The sequence below is a fragment of the Podarcis filfolensis genome (assembly GCF_964270895.1).
Source record: "Podarcis filfolensis genome assembly, chromosome: 7".
In the NCBI taxonomy this organism is placed as follows: Eukaryota; Metazoa; Chordata; class Lepidosauria; order Squamata; family Lacertidae; genus Podarcis; species Podarcis filfolensis.
In genome coordinates this window covers 69943010-69963976 of record NC_139603.1, presented here as the reverse complement: position 1 = coordinate 69963976, position 20967 = coordinate 69943010, and the positions used below count along the sequence as shown (strand labels likewise).

The following is a 20967-nucleotide window of genomic DNA, read 5'->3' as shown; positions in this document are numbered from 1 at the left end:
TCTGTACCCTGAAGTTGCAATTCTATGGTCTCAGGGCAGAGATAGAAGGCAGGCCAGGGATGGATCTGGAGTGGCTTTATATCCAGCCCAAAATCTAGAGGGTGCCAGATCATGGGAGGCTGGTGCAGTTAATACTGGGAAAGGTGGACCAGCGGTCTGATTTGGTATAAGGCTCCTTCCTATGTTCCCCAATTACCTGAGGTTTCCAAATATCAGTAATCCCATGTACCATATGCATCAAGATTAGAGATCACCAGGACATGGATAACTGTGATCACACTGTGGCTGTCCAGGAGAGTCTGGAGTTAGTGTACCAGCCTGAGCTGGTGAAAGGTGCTATATGATTAATTTCATGCAATTGTATGTACAGTCACAAAAAGAAAGTGTTTTGCTGTGTTTCATTGATCAAGGGCTTCACCTCCAAGTGAATTTGATGAGAAATAATACCCACCTACTAACATTCTGTAATTCTTGGTATTCCTTCACACCTCTGCTCTTTTATTCCATTCATGCCAGAATGATCTGTGTACCAGCAGTTACTGTGCATTTGTGGAAAATCAAAGCTTTACTCAGTTTAAGGGTAGAGAAATCAGAACAAATTTGGGTAATAATAGGTTATGCATAAACAATGTCAGATCTACCTAACTAAAGCAGGCCCTATTGTTTGTTTGTGTGTGTGTGTGTGTGTGTGTGTGTGTGTGTGTGACTGTATATGTCCGATTCTTCCTCCATTATTTATCTTCAGTATATTTTCTTTACAGGACTGGTTGCTTAACCATTTTCAGGTATATGCATTAAAGTTTAATAATTTCCTGTTATTCTATAGAAGTGAAATGCAGGGTTATAAGTGAGATATCAATTAACATAAGAATCAATTTAATGGTAATTTAAATAGCTAACTTATAATTTTTGCATAATTAAGTGGCCTGTGGGCTTGAAGTCTTAATCATGTCTAATTAATTTAAAGGATGTTACATTTTATTATCACTGAAATGTCTGACAGGTGATAAAACATTTAGGGTTGCAGTCACAAACTTTTTTTTTTTTTACACACGCTACAATGCAAGTAGACAGGTCATAGAAATTCCTTCTCTGGAATCAAAACAGATATATGAATATTTAGAGAAAATGGGGTGATATGGTTTGTAACAAACTGAACCTCGGCACAGACTGGATAAATTCTCACCAGGGAGTTTCTGAAGGTTTGAAACCCCCCTTTTTTTTAAAGGATAGTTTTTGAAAACTAAAGAAAATAGTTATGAAATAACAAGTATATTCACCTCTAAAATCAGGATGGCTGTGCTCTTTGTAACCCCAAACACTCTTATTTCAAAGCAATTTCCACTGAAAGAAATTGAATTTATTTTTGAGTAACGATATTTAGGCTGCAATCATATACCTGTGAGTACACCATACTGAACTCAATGGGACTTATTTCTGAACAGACATGTATAGACAGTTGGGGACTGGCATGATCAGAAGCTGGAAAGAGAGGTCACTGTGTACAGATAAAATATATTCAACAAAGGTAATAATTTTTAAAATACCACCACTGCCAATCATGAGGAACCCTGTATTGAAGGCTCCACAGGGCCGAAGAGCACTCCCCAAGCATCACCCTCTGGGAATGACTATACAGTCAGGCCTGGAACCACCACAAAGTGATGCTACCTACCACAACTGAGACAGCCATTCCAGGAGGATGCTATGACTGATTGTATTGAAAGCCCTGGAGAGGTGAAGTATTAACAGAGACACATTTCCCCTGTCACTCTCCTGACAGAGGTAATCATACAGGGCGACCAAAACCAGTGCGAAAACCAGGGCTAAAACCTGATCAAAATGGATTTAGAAAATCAGTTTTCTCCAACAGTACCTGGATCTGGTGCATGACCACCTGCTCAAGAATTCTGCCCAAGAAGGGGAGATTGGCAACTGGATGATAATTACTTAGATTTTCCAGATCAAAGGAGGGTTTACTGAGGAGTGGTCATACTGCTGCCTCCTTCAACCAGGCAGGGACCACTCCTTCTCATAAGGAGGCATTAATCACTTCCCTGGCCAAGCCAGCTGTCCCCTCCATGCAAGTTTTTATCAGCCAACCAACTGAAACTGGTGAGGAAACAATGGTGTCTCACACTCCTGCTGTGACAACCTCCCCTCTCCTGGTCTTCCAGGTATGAAGCCGGAGGAGCAAAGACAGGCAAGCTGACATATCTCAGATTGCTTGCAAAAGACCCAGGAGAAGAGGAGACTTAGGCAGCTGTGGGAAGCTGGAGATGTTCAGTCTCCACAATTGCCTCACAGGGGCAAGACCTACCAAAGAGAAAAGCTGTGCTCATTAGACCTGACACTCCTGGGCAGATCCTGTTTCTTCTCATTAAGATTTAACATCACTTAATCAGTGTGATTTCTTGCTGGCTTGCTCCTGACACCAGTGCCAGATGTCCCCACAACCCTTGCCACTATTATACCCACACTATGGCACACTAGTTGCTGCCAACGCCAATCACTCGCCTACCTCACCTAATCCCGCCCCTCCCTTTAAAAAGCACATAATTGTTTGGTCCACAGCAGCAGCACTTTTGAACGGGAACTGAATTGGCAGTTGGCTCACACCCACAGTGGCTTCTCGCCATATTTGATTATGCAAAATGTAGCGACAGACTCAGCATATCAGCATATCAGACTCAGCAATATCAGGGCGGACATTGCATTTTCGATAATCTTGCGCAGCAGGAGGTTGCCATGGATCAGAGCTGAACACCACAGCTTGGTTCCCATTACAGAGCACCAGCAGTGGCAGCAGCTTCCATACCCCTGGGAAACATGTCCAGGTTGGGTTGAGGCAAGTGAACAGCAGTATGCATGGCAGCAAAAGCACATAGCTGCACCAGGTGGGGACCCAGGTTGGCACCATGTGGGGCCCATCAGCAATTGAGAGCCCACTCAAACCTAGCCCTATTCTGACAACCCACTGAGGTCTGGCACTGGCCCTGACGGGGCATATATTAACAACACAGCAGCAGTGGTGTAGCGTGGGGGGTGCAGGGGGGGCGGCCGCACCGGGCGCAACATCTGGGGGGGCGCTCGCACTTGCAGCTCTCTGCCCCCTGCTAAAATCCACGGGTTAGGGGGCGCAAATTACTTGCCTTGCCCCGGGTGCTGACAACCCACGCTACGCCACTGCACAGCAGCAGCAACAAATCTAAAGATTGTTGGCAATACTGTAATTTTCACATCACTTTATTTTCTCAGCCCCTATTCAAGGGCCTTCTCAACACTGGCTCCGGCCTGGTGAAACGCTCTGTCTCATGAGACTAGGGCCCTGCGGGATCTGATTTCTTTCCGCAGGGCCTGTAAGACAGAGTTGTTCCACCTGGCCTTTGGCTTAGAATCAGTTTGATTCCCTCCCCTCTTTCTTTTTCCTTTCTCCTCCTGTGAAGAGGCTGCATCCTAATGTTTTAAAGTTGTATTTTAATCTTCTTTTTAAAATTGTATTTTAATCAACTTGTTTTTATTTTTGGTTGTTAGCTGCCCTGAGCCTGGTCTTGGCTGGGGAGGGTGGGGTATAAATAAATATTATTATTATTATCATTATCATTATCATTATTATTATTTTAGCAGAACTACCACTATCCTAGGGATCTGAGGATTGGTGTCTATCATTTCTGTCTATAAACAATGCTAAGAATGGGCTACTTAATCCTTCCATTATCAGTAAGTGTAGGTCAGAATAAATAAAACTAAATCTAGATTAAGTGATGTATGCATTGTAAACGAAGTTGGAACGTAGGGTGCTTTGCGATGTATTAAGAGACAGGCTTGTGTCTTTCTTTGGAGCCCCACAATTGGTGCTATGTGTGGGAAGCAGGACCTGTCATGTACCAGGCAGGGGTGGGGAGAGTAAAAGAGAATAGAAAAAGGCAGATATTGGAACCTGAGTGACTGGGTAGCAAGACTTTTCAAAATGTTGGCCACAGTATTGGGGGGGGGGGCATTTGGTTTCTTCTTCTGGTAGGAAAAAAGGCCCTAAAGCAGGTGCATGGGAAGCTGGAAGAAGGCTGGTATTTTGATGTGCAAAGGAATTAGCAGTGGCGTAGCGTGGGGAGTGCAGGGGGGGGCCGGCCGCACCGGGCGCAACATCTGGGGGTTAGGGTTAGGGGGCGCAAATCCACGGGTTGTTGTTGTTTAGTCGTTTAGTCGTGTCCGACTCTTCGTGACCCCATGGACCAGAGCACGCCAGGCACTTCTGTCTTCCACTGCCTCCCGCAGTTTGTTCAGACTCATGTTTGTAGCTTCGAAGACACTATCCAACCATCTCGTCCTCTGTCGTCCCCTTCTCCTTGTGCCCTCCATCTTTCCCAACATCAGGGTCTTTTCCAGGGAGTCTTCTCTTCTCATGAGGTGGCCAAAGTATTGGAGCCTCAGCTTCACGATCTGTCCTTCCAGTGAGCACTCAGGGCTGATTTCCTTCAGAATGGAGAGGTTTGATCTTCTTGCAGTCCATGGGACTCTCAAGAGTCTCCTCCAGCACCATAATTCAAAAGCATCAATTCTTCGGCGATCAGCCTTCTTTATGGTCCAGCTCTCACTTCCATAAATCACTACTGGGAAAACCATAGCTTTAACTATATGGACCTTTGTTGGCAAGGTGATGTCTCTACTTTTTAAGATGCTGTCTAGGTTGGTCATTGCTTTCCTCCCAAGAAGCAGGCGTCTCTTAATTTCGTGGCTGCTGTCACCATCTGCAGTGATCATGGAGCCCAAGAATGTAAAATCTCTCACTGCCTCCATTTCTTCCCCTTCTATTTGCCAGGAGGTGATGGGACCAGTGGCCATGATCTTCGTTTTTTTGATGTTGAGCTTCAGACCATATTTTGCGCTCTCCTCTTTCACCCTCAATAATCCACGGGTTAGGGGGCGCAAATTACTTGCCTTGCCCCGGGTGCTGACAACCCACGCTACGCCACTGGGAATTAGCTATTAGTATTGAGAAAGAAAACAAACTACAGGCCTTGCGACTGTGTTTCAGTACAATCCCAGTACTCCTACTGCACTTAGCTCAGTCCATGTGGTTAGTGCAAATGATTTGAGAATATTATTTAAAAACCCATAAAAAATTACATAGCCTCCTAAAAGGAAAGAGAACACATGTATTGGCCTGACGACAGCTAAAACAAGGAGAGAATGCAAATGCAAACGCAAACCACATTTTGGTTTTAGAAAGATATGCTTCTAATCGTGTTCCATTATTATCGCCGAAATTACAAGTTCTTTCTGCTTCCATTGTATTCTGCCACAGTTAATAATTTAAATGTAAACACATGAAATACTAATTTAATGGCAGACTTTGTAATTACAAAAGTACCGTGAGTGTTTGTTTTTGTAAATGTATGTGAAGCTCTTTTGTACCTACAGTAATTAGGGTGATCAGAAAAATCTGGGAATTATTCAAAAGGACAAATATGAAAAACAAATTTTCCTGAAGGAAATATGCAAAGGAGGCCCATCTTGGGTGGGCTTCAGCTTTCACAACACCTAAATACACCTGGGGAAATGGCAGATACTAGTTTTATATTTATCCTTTCTCTAAGCTTTGTGCCTGTTTCAATGAAACTGTTCCCACCAGATTCTTCAGTTCAAATAGGTTGTTGGTAGTTCACATGCCCCTGTTACAATGCTGCATTTCCTGGCATGATTGCCACTGTATCTCCTATTGCTCCTATAGTGACCTGGGCATTTTTACAAAAGTGATATGGCTCCATGGATTGGTTCCAAAGGTTCCAGTCATCAAGGAATCATGTGAAAGAAGCCTTTCTAGATCCAAAGATCACCCTCATGAAGAATAAAGGCTATCAATGGCTACTAGCCATGATGGCTACATTAAACCTCAAGGATCAGAGGCAATCTCTCTCTGGATAGCAGTGTGTACTCAAATGGGGAGAGGCTTACTGCCCTCATGTTCTGCTTATGGGCTTCACATAAAGATCTAGGAGGCTGTGATAGAGGCACCCCATGCCACTCTCTAGAACTGCAACCGACACAAGATAATACCACCAAGGCAACTATCTGTAAACAATAAAAGTCTATAAAAATGGCAAAAGTAATTTTCCCCCAAGTAGGTTTTATCTTAAACAATTGCAAACGCAGTAATAAAGAGTCCACTTGTGATATACCAGTGGTTCAGTGTTTGGACGTTGTTCCAGCAATCAGACATTTTGTCGCTAAAGAGTTTCGTCATTGAACTTTGCAGTAAATAATATACAAGAGAAGATATCATGTAAACGACTTAAAGTAGGCGTATATCTGTTCCCACCTGCATGTTTCCATCGGGAGGAGCATAGAAAGAGGACGATGTCCTTCAGTTTGTCCTTCAGTTCAGACAATGTCCTTCAAGAGGTATCACCACCCTGTTCATTGTTTTGTTGTTATACTCTCTAGAACTGGCCTTGAAGGAATGGAAGCACTGTGAAATAGTGCCTGCCATTCCCAACTCACAGAGGCTGTCCAGCAAGATGTGTTCATTAAAGGTATCAAAAGCTGCTGAGAGACTGAGCAAGAGCAACAGGGTCACAAGCTGCCCCTCGCCCACAGCAGCGAAATCAAAGCCAATTCATTTCTGATATTGGCCTGAACCTGGACCAGAATGTATCTAGCTAATCGGCTTCCTCCAAGAGTGCTGGCACTATAATCTTGAGAACCTTCTACCCAAAGGGGAATTAAATATTAAATGTCCCATTAAATATTAGACAGACACTGTCTCTGTTGTCATTTTGTCACCTACTAAAGTCCTTCCAATATGCCTTTTAAGTTGAGATCGCTTCCAGTCTACATCTGTATTGGAATCGCATTTAGATGTTTTCAATGTCGTCATTTGTGTGTTTGTCACCCTAGGCTCCTTTCAGGGGAAGTGTGGGATACATCATCACCATCACAGCAGAAGCTGTGATATACCTCTGGGTCCAGGGTAAGATGGTGATTATGATGATGATTTTAGGTACACCCTACCTTTTTCCCTGACAGAGGGTATAGGAAGTCCACAGGGAGGACAGGCAGGCACCATCCCTCTCCAGCTGCTCTTCTCAATTCCAAATGTAGTGCGGAGCCATCACATTGCTCTTTGCCCGTTCCAGAGGAAGAGTGGGACAAAATAAGAGTACTGGGAATGTGCTAACATCCCCCTGATCAAAGGGCTCAGGGACACCTTGAGATGATGAAGAAAATCAAAGAAGTACTCAAAAAGATTAATGTTATAGTAATGGGTGACTTCAAACTTTCTCAGGAGCATCTTAGCCAACTTTAAACCTTCAGTTATTTCTAATCAACTTCATTCCTCCCACCCCCAAATATTCTACTGCCTCCAGGAACATCTTCTCCTTCTTTTGCTGTAAATGCTTACAATAATGATTCCCTGAACAAGATGTCTGACAAGCATGCCCTTTCAACACATCCAAGAAATATTGCATCTAAACATCCAGTCAAGCTGTTTCTGCCTACTTTTGGAGCTCTTCCAGTAAGTTAAAAATTTCCCAAGATACTTCAGAAATGGAGTTTATCAATCCCAAGAGGAATTCTGGCAATCCTTGCTCAGAAGTGCACATCTGCTTATTGGTGTGGAAACTTGATTTTGTATAGTATAAGATTAGGACAGTGAAACTAGACTATGGCTATTTACCTTTTAATGAGTGCCCTAAAAACACAGCAATAAATCCTAACATGTAGAAAAATCAGGTACAACTCTAAATATTTAGTGAGAATTACCAGAGAGTCACCAAAGGATGAAATCTGGGCTGGAAAATACTGAAAAAAGAACTGAATGAGAGACGTTACATACCGTGAGGACACACTCCAAAGAGCTTGAGGTGGGGGCAGGAAGACACAAGAAGAGAGAAGGAAGAGGAGGAGGATGCCTATCTTAACATTTTACCATCATTCAGTAAAAAGAGATGAAAGGAATAGTCGAAAGTGGTGAGCCAGAATTAATAAAGGCAAGAAAATAAGGCATGAATTTGGAAGAAGCAGGGAAGAAAGTACTCTTAGAATAGCGCTTTCTTTCAAAAGGAATCATCCTATCTAGCATAACACTCACATTAGCAGTTGCAAGAAAAACAACAGCTACAGGAATCTTCTGTTTGTCTTGTGTACCATATTGAAGGATTGGGCCATAAATGATCTTAAAACCAAGGAACCCAACTTGTAGGTGTACCAATGCAGATGTAAGTTCTGTTGTGCAAGACTGAAGCCTTAGCTGGTTTGTACCCTAGGCTGCTAAAGTAGAAGCTGTTTTTAGAGGATTTTTTTTCATCTAATTTGGGCAAAGTCTAGGATAAGCATTAAGATATGCCTGTGTCTACAATGCGACAATCTCTTCTGACAAACACAAGACAGAAGCACCAGGGATTTTCTATTGAGCAAATGGAAACATTATTTCTAGAGTAAGTGGAATAATTTTGTTTGTGAAGAGTATTTGTTTTCATGCCTAACAAAGGGATTTAACTCCCGCTTTATGTGAGAGACAGAACAAAGCCTTACCTAAGCAGTCAGTACCAATTTCGACAGCATTTGTATCAATATGTACAATAGACATGAAGTACAACTGGGACTTTTCCCATTAATTCTTCTGTGGTGGTATATGCAGGATACACAGCCATTCACCCACAGAACATCTACTCCTGTTAGATATGCTGCCTTCATTCAAGGATTTGAATAGTGCAGCCTGCAGTAATTGGGATTTCCTTAAAAATATTGAACTGTTTTCACTATTAACTACTATCTTGAAAATCCTGAGGGCAGCGTTCCAAGAGCTTTGATTTGCCCCCAAAATGATTTGGTTCCCAGAATGTTTCAATTTCTGGATTTAGCAACTCTGAGCTGTGGTGCAGAAAAATATATTTTTAAAAATCTTTGAAGCTAGGCACAGAGAACAGCGAAGTAGCTGGCTAGAAATTGCAGTGTGCTTTATTTTATTTTTTTCTTCTTCCCCAGCCTCCGGATTGCAGCCCAGCAGGCATACAAACATCGAGTGGGTGCCAGAAAAACACAACCAACATACTAGATATCGGGATTTAATTTTTTCCCCCTAATAATAAAAAAATGACTGAAAAAATGCGGCTGCTGGTGTTCGTTTGGTAATTATCTGCTTCCATATTATCTGCCTCTTCTCACCAGTGCTGATGGACACAGCCTGCTGAGCTCTGCTTTCCGATTTATAAGTCCTAGGTATGGACAAAAACCTGTGTTTGTGCAAGAAACATTTAGAATAAGCGAAATTCTCTTTTCCTTTCCCTGCACTTTCCCCACATCTTGTCATCTTATCCAAGGAGGATAAACCAAGCAATCTAGTGGCAGGTTAATAGCTAGAGGTTGATCTCAGTTCTGCTCTCTTCTGGCTAACAAAAAAAGAAGTTATAAATATCAAAAGAGGCAATACTGTGCCTCCAGTGTTGAGACACTTTGTTCACCCCTGCCCTCTAGTGGTGGCCCTCAATAATCTGTATTGTGTGGGTTAATGTGTTTAGGGAGGGCCTGGATATGACCAGGGAGGGACTACAATTGGCCTTCAGGTATCTTCCATTATTTCCCATGGCTAAGGGTGGATTCTTTTGGAATGGAGGAGGGAGATGTGGGCCTTAACACTGCACCTACATTGTATTCCTAAAAAAACTGGTATTGCCCAACTGAAAGTGCACGGTGCAACATTTAATGTTCCCCAATATATTCCATATTTTGGGAAATGTACATATGCAAGGAACGTACCTTTGTTTGTTTGTTTGAACCATTTATATACTACTTAAGACCACAGTTTCTAAGTGGTTTACAATGAAGTTACAAAAGAGATACAACGGATAAAATAATATAAAATTATCCATGAGATCAGAAAAGCTTACTTGAACTGTTGGCTGAAATTCAAATATATAAAGAAAAGTCTTCACCAAGTGCCTGAAGTTCAACAAAGAGAGTGCCTGCCTAATGAAAGCTAAGAGGGCTTTCCACAGCGTTGGGCACACAATAGTGAATTCATTCAGTGTGGATGTATTAATCTATGGCAAATAAGAATTCCCCACTGGTGGAAATGGGAAAGTGAGAGTAAAAGAGCAATCCCAAGTGTGGCATTTTATATATTAGCTTTCTCCAGCTTTTGCCCTTTCCAGATACTGTAGACTACAGAGCCTATCACCCCAGTCAGCATGGCCAATGGTCAGTGAGGATGGGAGTCCAAAATATCTGGAATACACCAGATTGTCTCCAGATTATATCAGCAGAGGATGGTCAGAGCAACTATACAGGATTTTCAAGGTAGCAGTTAATAGGCAACCCCAAGCGATTTACAACCAAATTAGGAGGGACATACCAGCACCATTTTTCTAGGGGGAAAACACACACTGATCTTGAGGTAGAAATGTGATATAGTATTTTATTTGTCACCTCTTCTTTTTCATCCAGTATTATCTAGTAAACCAAAATATGCTGTATGCTAGTCCTACCCACCTCCTGTTCCATGCTTTATTGGCTTCAGCTTGTAAAGACAGAGGGGTATTCAGGGGTATTGTCATCAGTTGTTGCATTTTGGCTTATTAGAAGATTTCTGGGCAGAGAAAGGAGTGACCAGGACCAGAGCTCCAATAACAGTGACTTGGATGCTTGGATCTAGAGATGTAGGCTCAATCATGTCAATGCCACTAGATTCTCCCCTCTAAAGTTTGGTCTGCTTTCATACAGCTAAAACATACAATAAAAATACTATAGAAATTATACAGCAATTACTGTAGCCTCTGTTTGCTAAACACTCAGTTGTCATTCTTTTGGTGTTCTGAGAATCCTGCAGGGATGAGAAACCTGTGGCTCTCTAGATGTTGGTGAAGCCCAACTCCCATCAACCCCTGGTAGCATGGACAATGGTCAGGAAGAGTAGGGCATGCAGCCCAGCAACACTTGAAGAGCCAAAATTCCCCGCCTTTTGGCATAAAAATCAATCCCATGCTGGCCTTAGGTTGGAAAGCAATTTTAGCTGTGTGAAAGTATCTAATAAAGCAGGACAAAAGAGCAGAGAAGCAGCACCTGAGTATGCCATATTGAAGTTGAATGGCAGAAAGTGTTCCATATAAAAGCAGAAGATGTCGACAGCTAGAGCAAGCACAGAATCTTAAAATATTAATGTTGGTAAACATTGATTTGTTTAGATTTAATGCATAGGATTAAGGACTCGTGAATGAAGCAAAAGACATCAGGCTGTGCCTGAAGGTAAAATGTGGTTTCCTAGTTATGAAAATTTAATTTGACTGCTTATGGTATAATTGCTCATATTTATAGCAGCCTCATCCCGGCAAGATAACAGTCAGTCAAACGGACAACATGCTTCCGCCCCCCACAGCAGCTGTGAACTATTTTGGTTGGAGACTGTCCAATTTTTAAGACCTATCCAGTGTAAAAACAGAAAGTTAGCAATCCTGTACAGCATTTTTGTGTTACAATTGCCTATTTCATCTTATATAAGGTTCCATGTGGAGGTCAGATATTTCTCAACTCAAAATTGAAAATCTTGTTTGTTGCTCATAAATGTTGGGGTCTCATTTTCATTCGTAGGGTTTTTTGAATGCTCTGGCAGAATAGCATACCTTAAAACAGATGCAAATTAACAATATGTCTTAAAAACACTGATTATTTTGACATCACTATTAACCTTTTTGATGCAGATGGCGCTGTGGGTTAAACCACAGAGCCTAGGACTTGCCGATCAGAAGGTCTGTGGTTCAAATCCCCGCGACAGGGTGAGCTCCCGTTGCTCGGTCTCAGCTCCTGCCCACCTAGCAGTTCAAAAGCATGTCAAGTGCAAGTAGATCAATAGGTACCGCTCTGGCAGGAAGGTAAACGGCGTTTCCGTGCGCTGCCCTGGTTCGCCAAAAGCGGCTTAGTCATGCTGGCCACATGACCCGGAAGCTGTACGCCGGCTTCCTCGGCCTGTAAAGCGAGATGAGCGCCGCAACCCCAGAGTTGGCCACGACTGGACCTAATGGTCAGGGGTCCCTTTACCCTTTACCTTTATTAACCTTTTAATATATGAAATTTTACCCATTTTCTTGAAAAGCATGTTTAAAAAAGACATGTCTCCATGGAATAATAGAATAGTAGAGCTGGAAGGGACTGTGAGGGTCATCTAGTCCAAGCCCCTGCAATTCAGGAATTTTTTGCCCAATGTTGATTCTTGAACCCATGGCCAGAGATTAAGAGTTTCATGCTCTACCAACTGAGCTATCAGGCTGGAATTCAGCTTATTCAAATGTAAGAAGTCAAAGGGCCAATGAGGAATCTCAGCCACCCATATAGACAAGTAGTGGAGAATCCGGTCAGGATTTGATCTACAGCTCCCCTCTTCATCATTGCTGTTAATGGAGAAGTGATTCATTGACACATTAAAAGTAGTACCTCAGTGCCACTGGTCTGCTTTGGAGTAGTGCATTGCTATGGTGACCAATTACACACTGCCCCCAAAGAAGCAGCCCATCACCCCAAAACTGGACATGGATGTACATAAAATTTGCACATGATAATTTTATGTACAGATGCAAAGTTAGAAATAATTGCTGTGATTCGTAGAAATACATACTGTTCATTGTACCACAGTGGTGACAACTGTATCCACAATGCCATTCACTTCTATGGGTAGCATTTCTGCATACGTCATCCGCAGTTCAGATATAAGCCAGAGTGGAGATGAGGTGTATGAGCTAGAACAGACATAGGCAAACTCAACCCTCCAGATGTTTTGGGACTACAACTCGCATCATCCCTGGCCACTGGTCCTGTTAGCTAGGGATGATGGGAGATGCGGTCCCAAAACATCTGGAGGGCTGAGTTTGCCTATGCCTGAGCTAGAAGCTAAAAGGAGGCGGCAGGTTGAAGCCTGTGAAGGAGAAACATGCTTGATTTCTGCTTGAATCCAAGGCTGTGGCTATGGGAGAAGCAATACCTTATTGGGGTGTTAATGCTGTGAGCCCCTCCGTTATAGGCTCAGTTTGTATATATGTGTAAATAAACCATAGATCACAAAGACACCACAGTCTCCGCTGTTCCTCATTCTGAGGAAACTGAACCCCGGGTAACTGCCTGGAACCCCCAGTATCTTGCACTGCTCTGAGATTTGGGTGGTGTGAGACAATACATATAGGATTGTACTTACATAGTTGTAAGCCCCACTGAATTCAGTGAGATTTACTTCTGAGTAGACATGCATTGATTTGTGGTGTAAATCAGTTATGTGGAGTTATTAACTCCCAAAGACACAAATAATGTATCAGCTCATTCGAAAATCAAGAGATCACTTCTAAATACCATGTCAAAATCCTAACAGAAAGGCAGTATTAATCATCTCTAACACTCTTCTAATCCTCTCCTTTTTCTTTTCTTTTTAAAAAATAAGTCCCCTTGTTTTCTTATTCCCATTTCCCCTCCATCGTTCTTGGCCACTCCGTAAACACCATTAATAACTGATACAAAGAATCAGGCACATGCATATAGATAAACTGGGCATGACAAAATATCAACTTGCAGCTGCTCAATTGAATGCCGTATCTGTACGAGTGGTAATTACTTTTAATTTAATTAGGACTCCTAGTATTGTTTCTATCTCATAGATTACATTATAACATGTAATGTGTTAAAGTAACAAGGCAGAGGAAGGTGGGGGAGAAGCAGTAAATATTACCCCTTTATCTACAATGTCATAGTTCAACTTGTCTGCAACATTGGTTATTTGTTTGCAATCACCATTTCATAAAACACTTTGGAGGGATTCAAATGTGATGGATAAATAAAATAATAAATAATTTGTGTTCATTCACTATGAGAGAGAATGGAAGAGGTTTAAAGTGAGTTAACATGAAACAAATGTTCCAGTGCACGTTCATTGAGTGAATCTGGATTGTTTTAGGCATCAACAACTGCCCAAATCAGAATCCACATCACTTGCAACATTCTCAAATTTCCTCTTCTAACTTTGAAACGTTTCTTCTTTTCCCTAGCTTCATAGCAAAGTGTAACATTTTAAGAATCACAGGAAGAAATATCCAGAATATAGGTAACACTGATTCATTGGACTGCTTCAAATGGCTAGCCTGGTCTCATGGCAGCAGCCTCTTCATCAGAGCTAATGATAGTAGTGGTTGTGATCCTACTATGCATTCCCAGTAGCAGGGATAAAAGCCCAGCAAGAGCTACATTAACTGCTTCTTTGGCAACATTTGTGTGTGTGTGTGTGTGTGTGTGTGAGAGAGAGAGAGAGAGAGAGAGAGAGAGAGAGAGAGAGAGAGAGAAACACACACCACCATTCACAATGTGGTTGGATGAGACACCTCTCTATTACCCGTGCATGGGAAGTATCAATCAACATGTGCAGATGGCTGGAATGCTAGGATGAGACTGAACTATTCAGTACACATTCATCTCATATGAATGGCACAAGCTTAGAAACAGATGTTTGCATCTTCCCCATTAGAGCATCTTTGAGTCCAGTGGTCAGGAAACTTACGTGTAAACATCATGTTCATTGAGCATTCATTCTGACTTTCTTGCACAAAGCTTATGCAGTGGTTAGGCTATCATGTCCAAACTTTAATGAGCATTTGTTCTAATTTGTTTATGGGGTGGTTATATGACAATAAGAGTTCATGGTGCTTAATCAACCATTTATCCCCCACATTTTGGTGTATTTCCCCATCACTTTCTAACTACAAAATTCTTGTGGTTTTTTTATTTATTTGTGTGCTAATAGAACACTTTAATCGACTTAATTTTGCAAGCTTTCAAAGTTTCCATCCTACCACAAAATAATGATATTCTGGATGCACTTTCATCTGTTTCCATTAGAGTGTGGCAATCTTTGGCTCATGATTAAGGTGTAACAAGTGGAACCCTGTGAAATAATATCACAGTGATTTTAGTAAACTCATCTTTTACTTATTAAAACCCACTTTTTTATTTTGAAACACCTTCCTTTCGGTTTTAAAAAGTACTGCTTACTTAATTCTATGATTAAATAAAATCAGTATTAGAACATTTTCCTACTTCATAACATCACATACTTTTTAAAAACTGTAATTGTTATTCATTATCTATTTTAAATATTTATTATAGTTATTTTACAGTAGAATCAACATTAAATATGAAAAATCTTTTTCCTCAGCATTATTTCTTGTTCATATTTTCTTCTTTTTTCTTTAGCTATTTCCTGCACCTTAGAAACTTGTTTTGGGAACTTAAGCGTAAACAAAAATAACCTTTTCTAAACAAGATTTATTGAAAACATCATTAGTTTTCCATTTTTACAAAATTTTACACTTTTTTCCTTTGACAAATGCCAGGATGTTTTTGCTGTATTATTTATTAAGGGCTCTACTTCATCAACTTGCTTTTTATAGAAGCAGTAGGTTTAAATTGCTTCAAATTTAAAATAGTCTGCAGCTCATAAAGCTGGACATTTCTTTCTTTCTACGGTGCTTCTTTTTCATCTCTCTACAGAATGAAATCTATCTTTACTTTTATTTTTGCATCCATCCCTTCCAGGCGTGCTGCCTGTGTTTTGGCCACTTTTGCAATTTGCAGGAAATATTCTAATGGATATCTGATTTTCATTTTTTTAAAAAAGTATATATATTAGCCCTCTTCAAAGAAAATTAAAAAATGGACATAGTTTTATGACTATGTGTCTTCCAAGGTAGTACAAAATTGACATTGGGTAGTATGAAACTGAAATATATCGTTTTATGGAGTATCATTCTATGCCAAGTCAATTCAAATGTATTTGAGGGTGGTAAAATGTTCCAATACAAAGCCTGTGTCAGAAGCAGGGCACTTGTCGAAGTTTTTGTTTTTTGCTTGAAAACCCCTCAAAGGATATTTATTTAGCTTAACGTTGGACGCAAAAGCATATCAATGAGAACAGAATTTTTGTGGGATAGTCTTTGTCACAGAAGTTTTTCATTTCTGGAAGGAAAAATGTAGTTGGTAAGTGGGTAAAAGATGAGGACATTTTTCACTACTGTGCAGGTGACAATAAATGAAAAGAACTAAGCTGTAGATCTACTTCTGTGTAATTCTGCAATGAACAGTGAGCCTAGGTGGATTCCAGCCACACACACCCCCTTTTTTTTTTTTGCAGAAGGTCAGTCTTATTCAGAATACTGTTCTGGCACCACCTCCAAAGATAAGATGCATTTTCCACAGACTGAGAATAAGTTCTTGCTTTGAGAATGCTATTCCCACTCACCCCCTTTCATTCTTTCTTTGGTTCCTCTGCTTTCCTTCCCTTTTCCAGTATCATGTATGTTAAATAAAGCTGCAATCCTGTACACAGTTTATTTACTTAAAATGTTTTATGCTGCCTTGCACCGAATGTTCCAAGGCAGTGCACAAATAATAAAAATCATTAAAATACATTATCATTAAAAATCCAATTAAAACAATAAATTCAGCCATATCCACGACTCAGAGAGAAAGAAATAACTTAAACAGAAAACAACAAGCTAGGACAAAGCACTCAATAGCCAGAAAAGACCTCAGAGAGCAAATACAATTTTAGCAGGCACTGAAACATCACTGTCACTGCCTGCCTTACCTCAGAAGGTAAAGTTGGTGCTGCCACAAGAGAGATATACAAAGCATTGTCATACATATTGGCAGCTTTAATCTTGGGTTCAGTCCATACATCACAGTAGAAACATGTTTTCTGCTGAGGAGCAGAGGTTCTTTTTGGATTTGGAGCATAACGAAGACACAAATGGGGTGAACACTAAAGATTTTATTAAACAGCCCAAAGAAAACTATGAAGCACTGCAATGATCTTACTGAACGGAAATATCCTAACACTTACGCCCTTCTGGCTGCTGGGATTCCCATCAGCAATAAGAAGAAGAGAAGAGTTTGGATTTGATATCCCGCTTTATCACTACCCTAAGGAGTCTCAAAGCAGCTAATAATCTCCTTTTCCCTTCCTCCCCCACAACAAACACTCTGTGGGGTGAGTGGGGCTGAGAGACTTCAAAGAAGTGTGACTAGCCCAAGGTCACCCAGCAGCTGCATGTGGAGGAGCGGGGAATCGAACCCAGTTCACCAGATTACGAGTCCACCACTCTTAACCACTACACCACACTGGCTCTCTCAATAGACATGACTCCTGAAGCTGGAGCTTGGCTGGTATGCAGCACTCTCCAGAAAGATTTGCATAGAGTTTCTACCAACAGAGGTGTTCTCAGGGCTTATATATTGTTGGAGTTATGTAAGCCACATCTGGCATTGGGTAGGAACACATCAGTTTCTCATCAAAATGAAAGGCTACTTCACCAAAATGAAAGGCTACTCGGCGGGCAGTCAACATAGACAACTTCTAAGACTAGCTGACACACCCTGTTGCAGGTGCCAGCATATCAGAGCTAAAGAATCCCACACAGTGCCATCAAAGCCTATATATCTAGCTGTGAATAGTAGGCTTGAAACAAAATTAACCATTTAAAGGCCACAGGCCCACATGATTTATAGATGCAAAAGGAGCATTGCTCCTCGAAGGAGCAAATCTCCTAGAAATAAAAATTGTCTTCCATGACAGTCCAGTACTACATGGGAGCCACTTCCCTGGGTCTTGTCCCAAATTATTTGGGAGGTGGAATATCATTTCCCCATCCCAGCATGTCTGCTCCATTTACCATGTGGAAGTGAATCCCACACTATTGCAATTAACAGATGAACTGGGCATGGGGTTTTTTTTGGGGGGGGGTTGCTATAAAACCTAGGCTATTCCTCAGATCTTCTCTACCTAGGGCATGGACTGAAGGCACAGGTTGCAGCCACATTGCTGAAGCTTAGCAGGTCTGTCTGGTCAGTGCCCTGATAGGAGATTGTTGGGGAACTGTAAGTACACTTTCTTGAGTTCCATGGTGGAAGAAAGGCAGGATATTGTTATAATAAATATATATATATACTGTATTGTATCACATTATATATGGTACAGTTGTTGATGATAGTAATTGTGGTATAGGTATGGTGGTGGTGGCAGTGTTATATTTGATCCACATTTTTAAGTTAACCAACCTAATTTGCATCTCCTTGACTAAAGCACACATCAGAACATAGCTATTCTTCAGATTTTGCACTTCTTTTAATTTTACAAAGCAGCTGAAGGGGGGGAATTGCAGTGGGAAAGCAATAAGCAGAAGTATTGGTACGGGCAACTTCCTGTTTGTACAGAGGTTGTGTTATAGGTCATTGTGCACATCAGTGGTCGTGCATAAGCCCATTCTGCTGCCACCCCATTCCACCCCCTTCTGGGGCCGAAAGCCAGACACATGTTGGCAGTTGTATGGCAATTGGATGCATGCAAAATGGTCACCACCTGTATCTCTCTATTGTCCATTGTTCCGCAGAAATTCTTCCCTGTCCCCCCGTTCACAATATTCAAGGCACAAAAGTGTAAGGACCCAATGTTTGCCAGGAAATGTGTACTTCCTGACTCATGTAATGTGTCCAAGAACAGTGCATGATGGACCACTATTCCCATACTGCAGATGAGAAGGCTGCAATAATAGTGAACCACATAAGGTTACACACTGAATTTATGGCTGCTACAATTTGAACTGGTAAATTCCTGGATTACTACTCATTCTCTTAGCCACTATATTACACTTGCAGTTAAAATAAACTGCATCAGGTTGTTGTTAAGATTGCTTTCAAAGTGAGCTTCACTCGCTCCGGAATAAAGACATAACAAAATACCACAGCTCTACACTCAGAAGTCCTTTTTTGATGCCATCCCTCCTTTTCTTCATCACATCTCTGTTCCTTTTCATATATATTGTGATGCTGCCTGACCCGAGGACACAAAAGCACAAAATCCTTGCAGCTTCCCTTTGGGTTTGTTTGATTTTAGCCTGTTTGGCGACACAGTCAGTATCGCAGCTTCAGACTCGCCCTTCATTGCAATCCTAATGGGCAATTTCAGATTCATGATGAAGAGTAAGACAAACAGGCAAATGGCCGTAAGCACGCAAGCTTGAAGGGGCTTCGTTGCCAGCTCATTATAGCTCCACTAATGAGATTTCCATCCAATTTGTGGGATAGCAGAACTCTACTCAAAAAGGGGGATAGAGCCACTGATACAGTGGGATTACTATGCCCTATTTTTAAAAAAAGAGAAAGGAAAGAAATAACCTTTGTAAAATTCTAAATTCACTGAGTTAGTGCAGTGTTCATATAACACTAACACAATGCATAAACAGTTGTTGGATTATTTACATTGCTTTCATCAGCTTAGCATAATTGCTAAAGTAATGGAAACCTCATATACCCTACTTAAGCTGCAATAAAAACACAATTTATGCACAATCTTCAAATAAAATAAAGAGCATAAGTTTTTTCTTCTGCCATCTTGAGCGTAAACAGATGCTGTTTATCAGAATCAGTTTTGAGATTGGTAAAACGGATTGAAGAAGAAATGGAGAGTGTATGATTCCAGCCTGTCTCGGCTCATGAAGAGGTAGTCCCCATATGGCACAGTATCCATAAACATTTAAAGCTATTTCCCGATGCTCCACGATTTTTTTAAGTGAGCCTGAAATATATGCTGCTTCAAACTCATAGCTTGTAGAGAAGGAATGCAGAACTGTTCCCTCCGGATACTATTATTTCCATCACCCCTGGCCACTAGCCATTTTGGGTAGGGCTGATGTGAGCTAGCATCCAACCACATGACAAGGACACAGGTTTGCCATCCATATTATAAAAGCTGTGTGGTATTCTTAGATATCATATATAGCCAAGAATCAACAGAACTTGGAACTCTGCTTGCTGGGAGATGTGGCCAGAGGTCACATCCACACCATACATTTAAAGTACTCTTATACCACTTCAACTGTCATGGATTATACTGGGAACTGTAGTTTGTTAAGGATGCTTAGAATTGTGGGTCTGTGAGGTCAGCACCCTTAACAAACTATAGTTCTCAGGATTCTTTGTAGGAACCCATGATTGTTAAAGTGGTATTTTAAAGTGGTGTTTTAAATTGAAGATGTGGTAAGCAGGCAGAAAAGAGAACTTCCTGGATCTAAAAAGAAACCCAGCTTTCACAGAAGTTGTGCCTGGGTTCTACCACTGTAGGCTGAAGAGCATGGGGCCTCACATGGCGAATGCTTCCACCATAGAAGAAAAATATCCCAAAGAAAACTAGATATCAGAGACAAGGGTCCTAGCCTTCTTTCCGACACTTACTTGTCTACATGCATGGCAATATTTTTATGCATCGATATCATTCAGTCTTGGGGTGTACTAGTTAGGAATGTGTGAGAAATTTGATTCAGTTCACATCTGAAGTTGAACCTACCTAATTTGCACTTTGCAAAACAATGTGAGCCATGCTTTAAAACTGACAACTGCTCCTAATTTTTCAACACAGTTCTCCACTCAGGTAATGTGAGCAAAAATGCATATACTGAGGTAAAGTGTGGCATCCGTTAACCTAGAAGCTTTAATGCTCCTTTGAGTGGTTGTTTAGTTTACTTTGTGCCTCTTTCAGTTAATCCAACAAATGTGCTGCTGATAACTCTCTCTCTCTCTCTCTCTCTCTCTCTCTATATATATATATATATATATATATATATATATATATATAAAGCTATAGGAGGTATTTTAATAGTTTATTGAAAATCTTTTCACTATTCAGCTGGATCTGTCTTACCAGGCCCCTAACCTGAGTGATGTGAGTTATTAATTAATATAGATGCACAAAATACTTCAGCAGATTATAAGCAACAATTTTCAGAACACCTTAGTAACTTATCATTAATTTATAAAACCTGTAATTTTCAAAGTAACAACATGTTTGAAACATTCTTTCAGTCACAGATTTGTTCAGTCAGTGATGACCTTGGGAAATGATTAGGGCTTTGTGTTTTTAATTGCCCGGGTTAACTGTTGTGTTTCTCC

General features: G+C 41.0%; 1 protein-coding gene across 2 annotated transcripts in view; it reads right to left on the bottom strand.

The window, feature by feature from the left end:
• The window catches only part of ZFPM2 (zinc finger protein, FOG family member 2), a 436720-nt gene that overhangs the window by 394838 nt on the left and 20915 nt on the right, over positions 1-20967 (bottom strand). The gene's annotated exons all lie outside the window — the stretch shown is intronic.